The sequence below is a fragment of the Mytilus californianus genome, unplaced genomic scaffold, assembly GCF_021869535.1.
Source record: "Mytilus californianus isolate M0D057914Y unplaced genomic scaffold, xbMytCali1.0.p SCAF_14, whole genome shotgun sequence".
NCBI classification, from domain to species: Eukaryota; Metazoa; Mollusca; class Bivalvia; order Mytilida; family Mytilidae; genus Mytilus; species Mytilus californianus.
Window position 1 is genome coordinate 27,795,705 of NW_026262626.1, and position 18,312 is coordinate 27,814,016.

Here is an 18,312-nt window from a genome sequence, read left to right on the forward strand (position 1 = left end):
TGTCATTTCTCTGACTTTTTGAATAACTTTTTGTTCTCCTCCTCCTTTTTAGCTCACCTGCAAGTGAGCTTTTCTCATCACTTGGGGTCCGTCGTCCGTCGTTAACTTTTAAAAAATCTTCTCCTCAGAATCCTCTAGGCCAAATTAAACCAAACTTGGCCTAAATCATCCTTAGGGTATCTAGTTTAAAAAATGTATCCAATGACCCCGCCTACCAATCAAGATGGCCACCATGGCTAAAAATAGAACATAGGGGTAAAATGCAGTTTAGGCTTATATCTCTGAAAATAAAGCATTTACAGCAAATCTGACGGGGTAAGAAGTTTCATCAGATCAGGTCAAGATCTATCTGCCCTGAAAATTTCAGACAAATCAGACAACTGGTTGTTGGGTTGCTGCCCCTAAATTGGTAATTTTACGGAAATTTTGAAGTTTTTAGTTATTATCTTGAATATTATAATAGATAGAGATAAATTGTAAACAGCAAAAATGTTCAGCAAAGTAAGATCTACCAATAAGTCAACATGATCAAAATTGTCAATTGACCCCTTAAGGAGTTATTGCCCTTTAAAGTCAAATTTTAACAATTTTTCGTAAATTTTTGTAATCTTTTACAAAAATCTTCTCTCCTAAAATTACTACGCCAAGTTATACCAAACTTGGCCTATATCATCCTTAAGGTATCTAGTTTGAAAAATGTATCCGATAACCCTGCCGACCAACCAAGATGGCTGGCATGGCTAAAAATAGAACTTGGGGGAAAAATGCAGTGTTTGGCTTATATCTCTAAAACTAACGCATTTAGAGCAAATCTGACGAAGTAAAAATGTTAATCAGGTCAAGATCTACCTGCCCTAAATTGGTAATTTTAAGGAAATTTTGCAGTTTTTGGTTATTATCTTATAATATAATAATAGATAGAGATAAACTGTAAACAGCAAAAATGTTCAGCAAAGTAAGATTCTACAAATAAGCCAAATGACTAAAATTGTCAATTGACCCCTTATGGAGTTCAAAGTCAATTTTTCACAATTTTCTGTAAATTTTTGGAATATTTTACAAAAATCTTCTCCTCTTAATCTTCTTGGCCAAAGGGAATTAAACTTAGCTACAATTATTATTAGAGTATCTTGATTGAAAAAATGTATCCGATGACCCTGCCCTACAACCAACATGGTCCCCATTGGTAAAAATAGAACATAGGGGTTTACCATAGAAGTCTATGGGAAAAATGTAAAAAAATAAACAATTTCAAATGGTCACAACTTGAAAACTAATTTAAATAAATAATGATAAGGGGTCTTCAGTAACTATTGTAAGACTACAATGGGATGAGTTGATTTTTTTTCCAGGGGGTGCTAATAGTTTCTCCTTGATATGTTCCATTTTCAGAATTATTTAGTGTTACTTTTTCTATAAATTATTATTATATTTTTTCTTTCAGCATACTTATTTTTGGTGAATGCCCCCAGACCCGGCGGGTTATTCGGGGTCAAGGGAACCCCTATCCAAATTTTTTTTGAAGGGTGTTCCATAAAAGTATTTTAAGGCATTTTCAGCATTATACAGGCCCTGGTTGAATAAATCTTGGAGCGGAGGAAAGGAAATTATCTTGAATATCATTATAGATTGAGATATACTGTGAACAGCAAAAATATCAAGCAAAGAAAGATCTACAAATAGGTTAACATGACCAATTGGCAATTGACATCTTATTGGAGTTATTGTCCTTTAAAGTTATTTTCTGCAATTTATTGGTAATTTTTGTAAATCTTTTCAAAAATCTTCTGCTTTTGATTTAACTTCTAGGCCAAATTAAACCAAACTTGGCCTCAATCATTATTAGGGTATCTATATGATTTTAACCTTATTTTACATGATTTCTAAAACTACAGTAGATACAGGTGAGCGACACAGGCTCTTGAGAGCCTCTAGTTTGTTGTTATAAAATGTCACTAGAAAGCTAAACGACGTGTGATTTGTATACATTACGTTGTCTCTCAAAAATTGACCCATCCTCATTTATCATGGTTAAACTCATTTAGGGTTTTAACAAATGTAAAACACTAGTTAAGTCATCTTAGTTTCCATATACCAGTATCTCATTATTAACAGAGCATTATCTAGAAGTATAACTCCTTCGGCAAATTTGAATTGGATGTGGACTGTACATCTAGTTGTTTGGAGGCACCAATTTGAGTATAATTGATGTTCATAAGATAAAAAATGATATGTTACTATTTTCCTATTCTTAACTTTGAGTCTTTACGAAAGAATCATTACTCTGTCATTTATAACTTTGGTGTTTACCATAAAAGCTTTGTTGAAGACCTGTTTTAAGGTTCCGTTGTTTTTTTATAATTTCATAATGTATAACAAAAGATACAAACACAAAAAAAAATTAAGCAGAAATAGTACTAGTATTCAATTCTATATTTTGATCCGTGAAACGCAGAATACCTCGTACATTTGCTGTTGATGGATTCCATGATCAATAATTGTTTTTGATAAGTTGCCAAAATGAAGTTTATATCATGAATTTTTCAAATTTTAATAAAAAATACGGGTGAAGGGAATTTTACAAGCTACAGGTTGTGCAAAATTGTTCGATTTTATATAAATAATACATGAAAAGGCAATTCATGTGATAAAAAGAAAGCTAAAGGATACTATTTTAAGATAAATAAAATACGAAAAGAGAAGAAAGCTCTTATAATGTGCGTTTAAAATAAAGAAATTTGCGTCACGGGACTCGTTTTCTTGCTACAAAAAAGAAAAAGAAAAGTAAATTCACTACACATTCTTTTATAAAAGTTACTTGTCTGAGTTATGTCCCATTATATGGCGAAGTAAAAAAAAATGAATCAAGCAACAGTCTTCTGTAGTTGTAAAAACAGTCGTAAAACACAAGATTTTCTTTATTTAGATAAAAAGTCAAATGAATTACATTTCTGTCTCAAAATTGGCACATATTTGATTGATGATCTAGACCGATTGTTTACTGGTATCTTACAATTCAAGATATTCATTGAATGGGACGTTGACAAGGAAAACTCAAAACATTCTGCTTAAAACTTAGCTAGTCTTTAAGTTGCATTGAGATGTTAACGTTTGCTTCAGGTTGTAGGCATTACTTAGACGTTAAGATGAAGACCATCAGCAAAAGCTCAGTTTTGAGTTTTGTCGAGTGTTTTAGGTATAATGTGTGATCAATTACACCATACCCTTCTTTTCTATTACATTGACAGAGTGGGTCACTCGCACGTTTTGTTTGGAAACCTTTATTTTTTTTACGTGCACTAAGTACATGCTCTTTGTTTAGTTACTAGCAGTTATAACGTTTTTATTCTTGAGATTACTTCACTCTTGAGCATTATTTCATTTTTTTTCATTCTATCTAGTTGTTTCTTTTTTATATTTTGCAGACACGAATATTGAGCAAGAAATGACAGAATTGGTCAAACAGTCACATATATAAATCTTATAGTGTGTCTTTCTATGTTATGACGTTACACTATTGTTTCAGAAAAAGGGTGAAGGTTTGGTACCATTAAAACGTTTAAACCCGCTGCATTTGTTTGCACCTGTCCTAAGTCAGGAATCTGATGTTCAGTAGTTGTCGTTTGTTGATGTGGTTCATAAGTGTTTCTCGTTTCTCGTTTTTTATATAGATTAGACCGTTGGTTTTCCCGTTTGAATGGTTTTACACTAGTAATTTTTTGGGGCCCTTTATAGCTTACTGTTCGGTGTGAGTCAAGGCTCCGTGTTGAAGACCGTACTGTGACCTATAATGGTTTACTTTTATAAATTTTGACTTGGATGGAGAGTTGTCTCATTGGCAATCATACCACATCTTCTTATATCTACTTATGATTATTCATATGTATAACTCTTGACTTGCACCAAATGTACGATATATTTTTGCCAATTTGATAGGAGAACATACGAGTATACTTCACTTGTACTACAAAATAGTATACAATTATACAATCTGCAAGCAACTATATGAATATTTGAGATTGGGTTGATTGTCCAATGGAGAAAACAATGTAAAATGTGAAGAACCATTGCAAAATATTAAAAAAAACAAAGATTGTGCAACTGTGTCACGTCAAGTGAAATAGTTGTCATTAACGATTTATTGTAATAAAGATAAGTGCCATATATAACTTATTATACATCGTGTACTGTGTTACAGCACTAGACAAAGCCGATGAGCAAAGAGAACAGATACATATATACACGTTGCTAACACAATATATCTAAATGTTGTTATTTATTCATATATTGTAAAGATCAATGACAATAAGTTCTCTAAAATAATTTACACAATTATTATAATTATACACCCAACCATTTATTAACATTTGCTCTGGTCAGGCATGCGTCTTTGTAAAGTTTATATGCAAACTCCAAAAGGTTGAAGGTAAGTAATAACAAGCAAAAATAAAGAAAACAACATATAAGATAAGATAAGCTTTGCTTATTTAATAGAACTGTAGTGAACTATACGATTAACGAGTCTTCTCACCTTGATAAATTGAATTCAACAACAAACTGCATAACTTCAGGGAAAGATAAACACTTATTCCTTATGTTTATCATCTTTTTCTTATTAAGTGAACCGCAATGGACATAAGAAAATGAAATTAGCGGACAATATATTTAAGATATCAAAGACACACATTTGCAGTTTGTTATACTTACATCTGTATATGGTGGGATCAAAAGAACATATGATTCGTAATAACTTATAATCAATATTTAATTTTAGGACCATATATTTCAATACAATGATAAAAAATGATATATTTTAATTAAAAAAAAAATAAAAAAAATAAAAACTAAGCAAAAGATTCAGTTTCCAAGTAAAAGTTAGGTTTGATAAAAATTTGAAGACTTTGATATGAAAGTTGTCGGAATTAAGACAACTGGGTATCCTGAACAGATAATGTTACTAAAATTGAGTAAATAAAAAAAAAATATATATAATAAAAACAGATGTGGGTGTACACATCAATGAGACAGCAACCTATCAACACAAATAACTTAACATACACCTTGAAGGCAAAATACGATCTACACCAAAAGACACCAAAAACAGGTGTCATTATCCTCTCGTGCAAATTAAAGTGGTGAATAGATTAAACAAATTCAATAAAAAAAAACTGTATTCAACAACTTATTCTCCAAATTTACCAAAACATGTATCACATAACTGACAAGGCTCCTGACTTTGGACAGGCACATGAATATGTGGCGGGTTCACAATCCTTCACTTTTAATCTCGACCAGTTAACTTAATATATATAACAAAATAAATTGCAAATCAGTACGTGGCATTAAGACTTTTGCATATAAATTAAACTACTTTTATTTTTTTTATATTGAAATCCAAACTAACTGAATGCTCAGTGAGAAGAAGGAGTAAATCCATGCATTATGTGGTCATCAAAAGCCATTGTTAGTATAAATAATTTATTCTTTAGTCAATACTAAAGAAAACAAAATGAAAGTGTATTTGTTTGTATCAGCCAATAAAGCAGCCAACATTGCTGTCGTTGTTTGTCAAAAGAACTGTATTGAGATAAGGATATTATATAAACGATATAACTTTCTTTCTCTGTTTGTCAAAAGAACTGTATTGAGATAAGGATATTATATAAACGATATAACTTTCTTCATTTCTGCTACTTAAACCGAAGAAAGGATTGTAGATGAATAACGAAATACAAATCTGAACAAAATATCAACGACAAATATTCTGTTCTGCAGACAAGTATGCATACAACCGTTAAAATTGCATTATTACAAAGCTTATGCTAAAAGACCCATTGGCAAGTATAGCATGTACTTCAGAACAACATTGCAGCACAATCTTATCTTACAATTTATAAACTGGTATATCAATTACTAATGAGTTTTTTGTAGACAAAACGCACGTCTGGCATACACAATATTAAGCTGGTATCTATGATGAGTTTATTTACAACCACTTGGTCGATGCTACTGCTGGTGGAGGTTTTCTCCCCGATGTTATTACCAGACCAGTAATCTCGACATTTGTTATCATTGATATGGTCATAATCATAAATTAATTGTTTACAAAACTTTAAATTTTTCGAAATACTAAGGATTCTCAACCCCAATGATTATTTTACCTTAGATTACCTGTATTTGGCAAAACCTTTCGGTATTTTGTATCCTCATTGCTCTTCAACTTCGTATTTTTTTTGGCCTTTTAAATTATTTTGATTCGAGCGTCACTTAATAGTTTTTAGTTGAAGAAACACGGGTTTGGCATACACACTTTTAAACCTGGTATCTATAATGAGTTTATATCAATAAATGTTTAAAAAAGCTTTTATGTTGCAGTCATTACAAATATTTGTTTTAGATTTTTAACGTACATAAAAACACTAATCCTGGAATAATTAATATTCCAATGGAAATTAACTGTATCCCTTTCATCGTTGATTCATTCATTTATTGTTGTAAATGTCAACTGGGTTTTTTTAAAGATTTTTTCCGGCAAAAAGTTGAAAGTCTCTGCGTAGTTTTTATTTTCAGCTTATCAGGAATCTAGTCGATTTAAAACTTTTATACAGTACATGGATAAATCAAAAATCAATATTTTGAATCTTTAATGTCTATTCTGCTACTATTAACTTAGTGGTGCTGGTTATTATATTCATAAACATATGTACATTTCATCCAATTAACAGCCTCCTCCTCCTCCTCCTCCTCCTCCTCCTCCTCCTCCTCCTCCTCCACCACCACCACTACACCCACCACCTCCACCTCCCCCTCCCCCACCACCGCCACCTCCTCCCCCTCCGCCACCACCGCCACCTCCTCCCCCTCCCCAACCGTCTCCTCCTCTCCCTCCCAATCCTCCTTCTCTCCCACTGCCTCCTACTCTACTGCCTACTTTACATGAAGAACTATAACAACAATAAAGTATTATCACAAAAACAACTACAATCGTTACTGTAATCAATGGCACAGCCCAGATGATCCACTTGTTAGAATCATACGAACATTCTCCTTCTTTCAAAGCTTTCCTGAAAATAAAGTAATATCAAAGTTTATGTATGTTTAAACAATACATATATTTTCAACAATGTAATTGTGTAGGAGTCCCAATAGTACTTTAGTTTGAAAATAGAATGATTTTATATTTTACAGTATCTACTGTAGGAAACAATATTACAATGGAAAACTGGAGTTCAGATTGACTGCATTTCCAGATTCTTATTCATTACTCTCTAAATATAATAATAGAAATTTACCTTGTTAATATTTTTTAGGCTGTGTTTAGCATAACCTATTGGTCTGAAATAATATCCCTTCAAAATTCGAGTCTCATTTCCAGCTGAACACGACTTTTATTTTCGCTTTTCATCTATAAATCACCGTTATAAAAATATCTCCTGTGTGCGTATGTTACTACATTAACTTCTCTGTCTTTTTAAAAATTCATTTGAAGTAAATAATAATTAAGAAATAATTCATGGTAAACATGCTGTATCGGACATTCACTAAATAGCTGCGTCGAAAATAGTGCTAATATATTTCATAGCTGCTTGTAATTTTTAATGAGATTAATTAGAAAGTTTTGCTAAAATAATTCATAGTTGGTAGTTAATTGTATGAGACCAGTTTTATAAGCCATCTTATTGTTCATGTGAATCTTTATTTGCATAGAAAGATAGACGAAGTGATGCATACGGAACATTGAAATCTTATTATCTGTAGCAACTTTGGACGGATCAAACTAGCATGCAGAACAATTTAGAATACGCTGATTGTAATGTAGTCACGTGTCGGCAGCGGCCTTTTCATGCGTTGCCTAAATTGGTACAAGTAATAAACTCATAGAAAACATTCTTCTACATTTAAAAGTTTCAGATATAAAATACGGAAAATATCATGGCACTATTGAGAAAATCCGTACACACACACTGCATTTATTGTGCAAAAGTCTTTTGTCGACGTAAAAAAAAATCAGGCTTTTTCGAATATGACTCGTTTGGCGTGAACAATAAAATCTTCATACGCCCGTCGTAGACGCAACACATAATTGTTAACCTTTGTTTACTGTCCTTCTGTCTGTTTTCTGTCTGTCTGTGCGTCCTTCCGTTTTTCAGTTGTTCTTGTGTCGATCAACTAACAAATCATTTAGATAGCTTTAATTGGTACAGGCTCACGTTTTGTTGGGATTAACATTCTTGATATTCGCAATACTGTGTATTCCTTGTTTGTTAACAAAGCTAACCTTTATTTTTTTATAATTTTACATCTAAACAACACTGTGAACAAATACATATCAAGCATCAGATTTAAATGAATTCGTAAATTGATAAATACATTTCTAGTTCTACAACTTGTTGACGCCGCAGCCGACGCCACCGTTTACCCCTTTGCCGTCGGAAAAATCAAACATAGGTCTCACGTTAACTTTTCCATATTAAAATCGCCACACAGTATAATACTACTACCTTTATTCTAATATTTGTTTTTAATTTATCTTCCTATAGTTTCTAATAAATCATGTGTTGATTGTTTAAGATATGTTGATTGTAACATTTATATATGCTAAACATGGGGATTTTTATTTTTGGCATACTTTCAGCCATTGATAATCTAGTAATTTGAAGAATTATTACTACTTGGCAAATAAAATTTTCTAAGAAGTGAGACTAGCTCTCCATTAAAATCTAAAATAAGATAAATTTGATCTCAAACTAAATTTTGTTTTAATCCGTCGAAAATGAAAAATGTTAAGGTAGAAATATTAGTCATTTACGTTTGGCATACTTATTTAGCATATAGTTTAACTATTTAAAAGTGAAAACCCTTGCTGTTAAAAGATGTAAGAAATTTCCTTAGTTTGAATATATCATTTTTTATGTAGGACCGAATATGATATACGAATAAATATTAACATTTAAAAAAAAATGTGTATATCTTTGAGGCAATATTACCAATATTAAAATGTATTAGACAGTAAATTTCCGTTTTTGGTTTGAAAGCCACCTTGCTATGACGCCACGACGATAGTAACCTGTCATCGTCACAAGCAGAGGCGGATTTAGGGGGGACAGGAGGCCCGTCCGTTTATTGAGCTATATATGGGGTTAATGCATCGACTTTTTACAAGTCGAAATTTTAACGTTGTCTTTCCGTTCCCCTTTTCAAAATCTTGGATCCGCACCTGACAAGATACAAAAACATTGGTAGAATATAAAAAAAGAAATAGATTCATGGTACTTACTTGTATGCCTGTACCATGAATTTTAATCCTCCTTCAAAATCGTCAGCTGAAAAATAATCTTCTTTGGCTTCTTTGAATATGCCATCTATGCACTCTTCATTCAAAACTTTGAAAGCAGCCTTGCCTGCTGATGTATATACCTAAATTGAAAAAAAAGATGAATTGTTGTTAGATAATCAAATCAAAGAATTCGAAGGAAGAACTACTTGCATAAACTCATCATAGGTACCAGGCTTATACTTTCTAAAAAAAGACTCATTAGTGACGCTGGAATAAAAAAAAAATTAAAAAAGACGAAATAGAGTAGCTCACGAAGTTGAAAATCATTGAGGTTGCACTTCTGTAAATATAGACAATGCAATTTCCCATAGGAACTCCTTTTACGGCTAAAACTGTGCCAATTTTACTATGAAGTTTCGTAAAAGATTATATCCTAGAATGGAAAGTTCATATGTTTTACAATTTTTTTCAAAGGTCAAAATATAGGGCTGTGCGGCATATTTTCAACATTTATATGCCCCGAACTTCTAAGAGTTTAAACTTATACTAAAATTCTGTACTACCCCTGCCTTCACTTTTGGTCAATTTTGAAAACGATATGAAGGTGTATATTTCTATCTGAGGTCAGGTATGTACGGATTTTTACAAACAAAAAGAAGAAATAAAGCAATTCAAATCGCCAAGACTAATATCATATATTAAACTGTGCTATTTAGCAGTCAAACTGCTTTGACCGTATATTCATATTATGTGATATCCAGTCACTGACCGTATATCGCCTTAAGCTTGCTCATATGGAGATGACAATGCGTTTCCTTAGTGTTGTATTAATGATGTCAATACAGTATGAAGGTTCGCGGATTTTTTTATGTCGTCCGCTTCAAATTGAAATTTGATGGTTTTTACCTCAAATATTTCATTTTGAACAGTTATAAGAGTTGCAGTATAAAAAAAGTAACCATGCATTGTCTCGAAATATAAATTGTTTTTACTCGGCTCAAAACAGGATAGAAATATTTGTATTCTACTTATTTCTAAGTCTTGAACAAAGAAAATTGATATTTCGAGAAAATGTATGGTAATTCTTTAGATACATGACAGATCATTTCATTGAGCGATAGTGCTACCCAATGGCAGAAATTTTATATCAAAATAACTCAATTCAGATCTATGAAGTTATAACTTTCCGTTGAGATTCCAGGCAAAAAGTGAGAACAAATTTCGTCTGAAGAAATTTGGGTTGCAAAAAGTACGTTTTCCATAAAAGAGGGACGAAAGATACCAGAGGGACAGTCAAACTCATAGATCGAAAACAAACTGACAACGCCATGGCCAAAAATTAAAAGACAAACAGACAAATAATAGTACAGATGACACAACACAGAAAACTAAAGACTAAGCAACACGAACCCCACCATAAGCGTTTACCTTATAAATGAGTATTACTTTTAGAATATCTAATCGCAATTCGAATTTAAAACTACGCACATGGCTATGAATAAGCGCTGCTGTTGTTCGGTGGGGATTTGAATTCATTCTTTGATAAATTATCATTATTTTAACTGAATTGAAATGTTTATCAAATAGAAAATATCACTTCATTTTTATACAACTTCCTTGACAACGTCTTGACACAACACCTATTATTGTATAGCATCAGAAAAAAAAACCCAAGATTCATTTCGTTGTAACCAATGTAATGTTATATTTGGTTGTTATGTTCTTAATGTTAAATTTGGTAACAAGTAAATCATCTTTAACTTTAACAATCTTGTAATACGTTCAAGTCATTACGGTAGCGATTTTGTAACATGTCGAATTTGAAACATTTTGTCGAATTATTTCTTCAGCTGCAATTACTTGCTTACGCAATATCGTCATTATTGCAATCCCGTTGTTTTCGATGCGATTTCAAAATTAATAAGCAACATTTGGTTTTGAAAATTCAACAAAATACAATTCATTTGTGTTAATTGTATAGGTGTTTTTGTAACTTAACACTTGTCGAACATGAACGACTCAATCGGTGCCAAAATGTGAACAGTTGGTGTTTGGAAATCCGGAGGACAATTTTCATCGGTTTTCCTAAGTTCATATCACTCGTTCCTAAGTTTTCAGTATCGAACTGTTGGTGTCCTATATGAAACGCTTTATAATTTGTATGGCATAATGTCTGTAAGTCGAAGTTTATGATAAGATAAAGAAAAGAATGAAATGGGAAAATAAAGATTACTAACCTGCCTATCATAACGTGAAAGGAATATCACAACATTATTTCCACATGATCCAGTCTCAAAATTCCATTTACTTTTCCTTAAATAATCTGCATAGACCTTTGCATCGCTTGTTTGGCCCCTGAAATAATTCAGAAATCATGGTAAGTAAAGAAATTTAAAAAAAAATTACTTAAATGTTGTCTTTAGTAAATATTCGTTGACATTGGTTATTAAGCAGACAAAATGTTTCCTTGTTATCACAGAGACGTCCGTTGACTATAGAATGCCATCAAAGTAACTTAACTTACTGGTAAAATGAGCCAATGGCCTCTTTCGATCGGTCAAGTTCATACATTACAATAATTATGTAGGAAACACTATTTTTCCATTTGCGTCTTGCTTTAATGCAGAAATGTTTATGTCTACATGCCGGACAATATTCCAGCAGTTTTGAGTATATATATTCCGTTTAATACGATGTCCCTAAGCTTGCGATTAATTTCTTTCGAGATTTCCATGAAATATATGTAACTGCTTCTAAGAAAGATAATAGATCCAGGGTCGCAAAAACGGTAAAGGTTTATATCATCCCTTCGAAAGCTTTACGGACGCTATCACGAATTGTTTGACTGTCGGACTTTATTGTGTCACAAATGATGGATATGTTCCACTTAGTTTGGCCACAAAAACGTCCTTTTTTCTACGTGCAAATGTATTTGCCCACTCAAAACAAAACAATTGATTGCTCTAAAAAATGTATGTAGTATACTTTGGTTGTGAAAACTCTAAATTTGATTGTCACCCATGTTCTCAGAGTTAAAAAAATATGTTTATTCCAATAACTTGAGATGCGGAAAAGTAGTTATTAGAATCATCAACATTTTACTTACACGAGAAACACGACGGGTGCCACATGTGGAGCAGGATCTGCTGACCCTTCAAGAGCACCTGTGATCACTCCGGGTTCGCGTTGCTCAGACTTTAGTTTTCTATGTTTTGTTTTGTAAACTGTTGTTTGTCTTTTGGTCTTTTGGTCTTTTGATCTTTTTACTTTTTTTTGTGTTGTTGCGTTGCCAGTTTATTTTTGACTTATGAGTTTGAATGTACCTTTGGTATCATCGCCTCTCTTTTAGTAAATAATTATTCTTTACATTTTCTTCCATTTAAATAGCCCGGAATCTTGTCTGCCATGGATCGTGAAATGATAGAAATATGTTGAATTTAGTTAGCCAACGTCATTTGGTGGAAAAAAGGACATTCTTTGATATAACGTAAGCGTTGTTACCATTCTACAAATTTCCTTGTGAAGTAGGCTTCAGTATTATTATTATAACAAATATACATTATATTCAAACACTTTTCTCAAAAAATTAACTTGCCAATGAAAATGATAAAATATATCTTTTAAACTAAATTAAAAACGACGATGTGATTGAGATTTATTAACTTATTTACTTAAAAAGACATGTTTTCAAAACCAGAAAGGATGTCACTTAATAAAGAGTGTGTTATTATATTCACTGAATTTAACGGGGTTACATTTCATTCAAAGATAGAAAAACAACGAATATGTTAAAACTGGCTTAAGGCAATAGTAGTTTAACAATGTTCAAGTCTCGTAAATCAATTAGGAAGATACAAATCAAAATAATAAACAAAAACTGAGGGAATCGCATGAGCTCAATTGCGAATCCATACTCAGTCAAAATGTCACTAACGGAAATAAGATATTAACGGTACAATTACAGATCAGACGACTATCCTGGGACTTTTGTACAAATATCTTTTTTTTATCATTCAACATGTTATAAATATCTGAGGCAAGAATGTTTCCACAAAACTAAAAGAAAAATTTCCAATGATTTATCAGATAAAGTATGTCGAAATGGTGTAATTATATTTAAAAAACGACACTTTGAGAAAACAAAAAAACAGTTTTTTCTCAATATATCTCATTATGTTTATTTCTGATCAAATTATGAATTTCTCGAATATATGATCAATATAATGCAATTCAACTAACAAATACTTAAGAACGTTCAAATGTAAAATATTACCCCGATAGCATTCTGTTAACTACAGCTAACGAAATTCTATATGTTCTGACGTTACCACAGAATGCAGAATCTGCTGGAACATCAACAAGCAATCTATCAATTTCATTGACTGAAAAGGAAACAAAACAAAATCGATATTGGGTACATTTTATTTTTTTAATATGTATCTATATATCACAGGCTTTCTTTTTAAGCTATCAGAATTCTAAAATTAATTATGTATTACTTTAAGTAACTATTTTAAAAATAGATGCAAGTCTTTTCTTTTCTTTTTGGGAAGCTATTAATTGTTTCAAATACTACATTGTTTACAGTTGATCGTATAAAAATGTCAAACTTAAAACAATGTTGAAACTGTGAAATGAACAATTATAATTAAATTAGTTTCATATTTGATGGTTTGAAAATACATGTCACGGTTTATAATGTAAAATCCGAAAGGTGATTTGACACCAATATCCAGTCAAAAGGTCAAGCACATTCAAACTGTTGTGTAAAGAAAAGTAAAACAGTTCCACCGGAACTGTTTTAAATACTTTATTTAATTGTGTTGTTATTTAAAGGAAGAGAGAGAAAAAAGCATATACAGCTGACGAAGTCTGAGGTCAATGTAATATAACAGATCCATATATAACGTATTGATTGAATAGAAGTCCTTAATTCATATATAACATAAAATTATGCCAATAGTGTAATTGTGAGTATTTAACCTTTTGGGGCTGATATTAATACCAGACAAGAGCATACTTTAATAATTACACTTAAATTATATCCGGATCTAAACTTAGAAATTTAGCGTCAATATATATATATGGAATAAAAGTGACCAGGATTTAGATACATTCATCATTCATGCTAATAACATACATCAAAGTATCAAATTTACTCGTGAAAGATCTAAATTGAAAATCACCTTCCTCAGTACTTCTAGCTCCATAACAGATGGCATGATATCCACAGACCTATATCATAAGCCTACGGATACTCAAGAATACCTGTCCCCAATAAGATGCCATACTGCTCACTGTACAAAGAGAATCCCGTACAGTCAGGCACTCAGAGTCAAGGAAATATGTGCCAACAGAGAAACAACTAAAATGCAACTGAGTTAATTCGAAACCCGCTTGGGAGAAGGGGCTATCAACACAAGACTATTCAAACAAGTTTTCAGAAAGCGGCAAATATCCCAAGGAGCAAACTTAATAACGTGTTATAGTATTCTTTTATTTGTCTTTATTAATATTACTTTGACTGTTAAGTCTGTTTTTTTGTGATATCCATTTGACGTGACTCTGTACTTATGTATCCCGTCATACTTTGAACGACAAAATTAGTTTATGGCTACCTGTGCGAATTTCAAACGCGCGATTTTACGCCAGTACTTAAAACCTTCCATCCTTTATAGGTGGATTTTACATAGATAAATAAAATCGTATAATAAAAAAGCAAAATGAGGATATTAAATTTGATATATGCCTTTTTGTGCTTCTTCGTTACATTTGTTTGTTTTTATAGTCGATACCTCTGCTGGTGGACTATCAGTTCCCGAGAGTATCATCAGCTCAGTAGTCGGTACTGACATGATTTAACAAACGTTTCTAAAATTGTCTGTTTATAAATTTTGAAATTATTAAGAAACTAAGGTTTCAACTCCCTCAGGCAAAGTTGACTATAGATGAATTTGGCTATTTATTTTAGGTATTTTTGTCATATAGCTCTTCAACGGTTTCGGTACTTATACAACCTCGGATTTCAAATGTTTGGCTTTGAGCGTTCCTGATGAAGGTAAATCCAGAAAAGCGCTTCGGACGCATGAAATTATTAAACGTGTTGTTTTCAATTTTTTACATCACTGGGTCGATACCTCTGCTGGTGGACTATCAGTCCCCGAGGGTATCATCAGCTCAGTAGTCAGTACTTCGGTACTGACATGATTTAATAAACTTTCCTAAAATTGTCTGTTTATAAATTTTGAAATTATTTAGAAACTAAGGTTTCAACTCCCTCAGGCAAAGTTGACTTTAGATGAATTTGGCTATCTATTTTAGGTATATTTGTCATATAGCTCTTCAACGGTTTCGGTACTTATACATCCTCGGATTTCAAATGTTTGGCTTTGAGCGTTCCTGATGAAGGTAAATCCAGAAAAGCGCTTCGGACTCATGAAATTATTAAACGTGTTGTTTTCAATATTTTGAACGACACAATTATTTTATATCTACCTGTGTGACGTAAAACGTGCGATTCTACGCCAGTACTTAAAACCTTCCATCCTTTATAGGTGGATTTTACATAGATAAATAAAATCGTATAATAAAAAAGCAAAATGAGGATGTTAAATTTGATGTATGCCTTTGTGATTCTTTGTTACATGTTTGTTTTTATAGTGATTAAGATGATAACACAATGTTGACTGCTGTACCCCTATTTTTGACATTTTTACCTATTGTGTCTGTTTGTTTTGTTCACGCATCGTTGTCAATATAATGGAATTTGATGCGACTGTCATACAAGTGAGAGGTTTAGCTAGCTATAAAACCAGGTTCAATCCACCATTTTCTACATAAGAAAATGCCTGTACCAAGTCAGGAATACGACAGTTGTTATCCATTCGTTTGATGTGTTTGAGCTTTTGATTTTGCCATTTGATTAGGGACTTTCCTTTTTGAATTTTCCTCGGAGTTCAGTATTTTTGTGATTTTACTTTTTTCTAGAATACAAAGCTAAAAATAAGAATAAAAGGACTACGTGTGTTCTTACTTACCACCCTCTATAAAAATACATCTTCAGTGTCATTCTTGAGCATTGGAAAACTGTTGAAAAGAATTTCAAACTATCCAATATTTTTTCCGAGCCCCCATGATAGTTTGAAGGCAACCTAATAGTCTGCCAAACCTGCTGGTGCGGGCTAAAGTGTCTGATCCGAGAAGTAATTCTGAAAAATGTCTTTCGTGTGATGAAAAATGCTGCAAATACTGCTTACAGATGCATCTTTCATCAATATTTTCTAGTAAGGCAACCGAAAATAACTAAACTAATGTGACTTGCAAAAGTATGAATGTTAATTACATTCTCGAATGTTAGGTTTGTGGCCTTCTAATATTTTGGTTAGTCTAGGCAGCCTCTTTACAAACGCTTCAATTGCCATAGAAGTGATTTCTCTTTGAAGTCAATCCTCCAAAATAGCAAGCATTTCATACAGTCGGATCACAAACTTGATGACTTAACCATATGAAAATCCTAGTGATTAAACAGAACATTCCAAGCGACAGGTTCGGAAAAGCTTCTGGATAAAGGAACTAAATGTACTTCATCCAAACGGCACCATCAAGAAGTACTAGCAGTTTTTTTAGAGGGGTTATTCTTGTATTTTACATACATTTATACATACTACGGCATTTTGGCAATTTGGGATGTATATATACGAAGTCTTGAGTTTTGTTTTATTTGATGAGGTTTAAGATTAAGGATTATATCAAAAGTTCAAAACTTATCTGTATTACTGAGTTTTTTAACACGAACAACTAGTATTGTTAAAATTATTGACACTGACGCAGGCTATTTGTTCAGTCGAAATATTTGTCAACATGATTTTATAACATCATCTTCGTATATTACTATCTTATATAAGTACCGTTGCTCAAATCTTTAGACTTATATATATATAGATATATAGATATATTGTTCAATGCTATTCATTAAGAATGTATTTCTATGCAGTCTCTGTTGTTATAACTTAACTTTCGTATCCTGTGAAATGTTAATAAAGTACCAGTTTATATTGCACAGTACTATTCTTTCTAGAAGAATATCTATGCAATCTCTGTTGTAAATAATTAACCTGAGTCATTTTTGAAATTTCAGGATTATTCCAGCGTTGTTCGGGTTTTAATTGTATAACTGTGAAGATTGAAGATTTAAATCAGAATAGATTGATATGATTCATTTTACATCATCATATTCATACTGATGAAGGATATCGGTTATCCGACATATCTATAGATACCTGTATTTAATGTTTCCTTTTTTTAATACTGGTGTAGTTTTGTACACTTTTTAGGCGTAATTTATTTATTGTGTACAGGTATCGTTACTAGTAACGATCCAGCGCCCTATATATATATATATATATATATATATATATACAAAAAAAAGTTTCTTTTCAAGCGGTGTACAGAATTATATATTAAAAATTAAATACACAAAAAGAGTTTTAAAAGCAGCATTGTCTAGCGCTTTCATCCATCTTGGGACTTTTCAAGACTATGAACGTCGTTATGAAAGTCGTTATGGGGAACACATTAGTATTATGACGTAACGTCATTGTTCGTAACATATAAGTAGTATGACGCAACTTTTATGTTCATTTAACTACTAAGCATTAAGCATGGCGTCAAACACTTTTATGAATTTTCTTTCTAGTTCTTTACGGTATTCTTCTGTTGGTTCCGTACATTTGAAGAACGGGAAAAATTTGAATTTTCCTCCCGTTCATAGTCTTGAAAAGCCCCAAGATGGATGAAAGCGCTAGACAATGCTGCTTTTAAAACTCTTTTTGTGTATTTAATTCTTAATATATATATATATATATATATATATATATATATATATATTGCCTAACAATGTAATTTTAACACACTATTTAGTATGTAAATATAAGAATGTTTAAAATATTTACAAAATGATGGAATAAGCGCAATATTTCGCTAGACTTACTAGCTTTATCAAGCGTGCATCTATCCAGGTGAAATCGGATGTAGAT

The 18,312-nt window shown here is 32.0% G+C and overlaps 1 protein-coding gene across 5 annotated transcripts in view; it reads right to left on the bottom strand.

Moving 5' to 3' along the window:
* LOC127724693 (uncharacterized) overlaps positions 1-18,312 on the bottom strand; it is a 119,638-nt gene that overhangs the window by 44,634 nt on the left and 56,692 nt on the right. The window lies entirely within an intron of this gene.